Source organism: Octopus bimaculoides, chromosome 2, assembly GCF_001194135.2.
Source record: "Octopus bimaculoides isolate UCB-OBI-ISO-001 chromosome 2, ASM119413v2, whole genome shotgun sequence".
NCBI lineage: Eukaryota > Metazoa > Mollusca > Cephalopoda > Octopoda > Octopodidae > Octopus > Octopus bimaculoides.
The window spans coordinates 21,278,223-21,280,588 of NC_068982.1; positions in this window are offsets into that span (position 1 = coordinate 21,278,223).

The window sequence follows — 2,366 nt, forward strand, 5'->3', positions numbered from 1 at the left end:
CATGGCCGCAGTCAAATGATTGAAACAAGTAAGAGAGTAAAATGAGCGTGTCAACATATTAAGCATTTGAGAGGCTTTTCCTTGTATACATTCTCGGATGTATTTTTATTGCAGCAGCGGCATCGACTCAGAATGAGGAGCATTTTTCTCTTTTGTAGAGAGCTATTAGTTGTACACGTTCACATTGTATCTTTACTATATGTGTGTGTTTGTGTGTGTCTGCGTGTGCGTATGAGAGAGAGAGAGAGAGAGAGAGAGAGAGAGAGAGAGAGAGAGAGAGAGAGAGAGCATTGTTATACATGCATATGAATAGTCCATTTATTTGTTTGCTTACTATATTCTTTGTATCAAACAATATATACGATTTCACCAACAGACGAAATACGCTGCTTTTCAAACCTCATTATGCAGTAGGTGAATTACAGGAAGGCACCTTCGTCAGAACTTCCGACACCTGCCTTCCTTCTGTATCTACAGTTTTGCATAGCCTATCATCTCTAATATTTCAATTATTATTTTCAAACTGGTAGCCACCCTCCTTTCTGAAATAATGATATTATTTAGCATCAATCCCAGTGAGGTATATTTTAATAAATTCATATGCATTAGAAACGAACTGTGTAAATATTTTTCCATAATATCCTTTCGAGCTGTATATATATATATATATCTTCATCAATCATTTCATATGGCATATGCTTGTGGGTTATAAAAGTATATGCATACCATATTACATAAAGCATTGTACATCAGAATAACTAACCTAATTAACACATGAATGTTACTAGATCTATGAATCTTTCGGTTCACTTCTAAACTTCCTACTCGGTAAACTACTGACTTCTGTCGAATAATTCTAATTGTATTTGCGGAAATTGTGTGACGCATAATTAATAGGATATTCTTAATATGAATAGGATATTTAGATACTATCATTACAAGATAATTCGCATAAACCAAGGGATAATTTATAAATCAATGCAATTTGTGTTAAATATACTTCTTAAGAATATGACTTTCGTATGTAACATCAGCAATAATCTACATTAATAGTAAAATTCCTTCTCTTGTCAGTTTGAAGAAATTTTGCAGTAGATTGGTGTAAGTGTTCTTATAAGCCATAAGTAACGAGAATATGAATTGTCAAGACAGATAAACTAATGTAAATTCTCTTCTAAACTACGGACAATAGCATATACTCATGATCTCCGAAACAATAGAGCAGAGCTACCATCATATTAATAAGTTAATATACGAAGTAGGTGACAAAAATCGATACCATCATTTCTCTTTTTCACTCTTCTTGAATAAAAACGTGAACAGGCTGAAATTGTTTCACTGATGAACAATTATTTACCGGGCATCATAGAAAATGTTCAAATGTACTGCTTTAGTTTTGCATAATCTGCCAGTTGTGACATTCAATAACACTCGCCAACAATTACTAAACAATTACTCATTAGGTTTCCTATTGATTTATATCATTGATGCACGAAAATATAAGCGTAGATTACAGCCGATTAAACTAACTTTAGTATTTGGATAGCCTGTTATTTTATTGGCACAAGAAGGATGATAGGCAGATTTGACTTTGGAGGGATTTAGATACTAACATAAAACAGATGCGTGCATGAACGCATGTACATACATATACACTTCATACAGCCATACATACATATATAAATGTGTGTGTATGTGAGCTTGAATTAACTTAAATCACGCTATTGTCTTTAGAAGAGCATAACTTCAAGACTGCAAAGCTCGACGATCGTTTTATCAAAACATCCTTAATTCCAACACATTTACAAATGAGTTTGTAAACTGTCGAACTCTCTGGGAAATAATTATGTAGACCCCATAATTGATGGATGCAATTAAGGCATGAACACTAAAGACTGATTTAGAACATACCTACTCCATCCACAATAATTAAGGTATAAAGGAGGTATATCAATGGCCAACTTAAGGAAATCAATTTTGATTGAAGAAAAATTCCTATCCATAGACGAATATACGTATATACGTCTGTTTCTGCTTTAATGTGTTTTGGTGTAATGTTAAAGAGTGCGGATTAAATTGAGGTGAAATAATTGTGCAGTATTGTTTTGTGATGCAAGTATGATCTATTTCGAGGGCGGATAGCACGGGACCCGAGTCTTGAGTGTATCTTAAAAGTGATGCTAACATCATTTGGGAAATGCTGATAGGATATTTTCTACACCGTACAAATGATGTAGTGCTCACGACAGCGAATATCTGAGCGTCCAATAACACTATCCATATCACGTCCTCACGTTGTTGTTTTTTTGTTTTTTGTTATTGTTTTTTTTGAACCTATATATATATATATATATATATATATATAT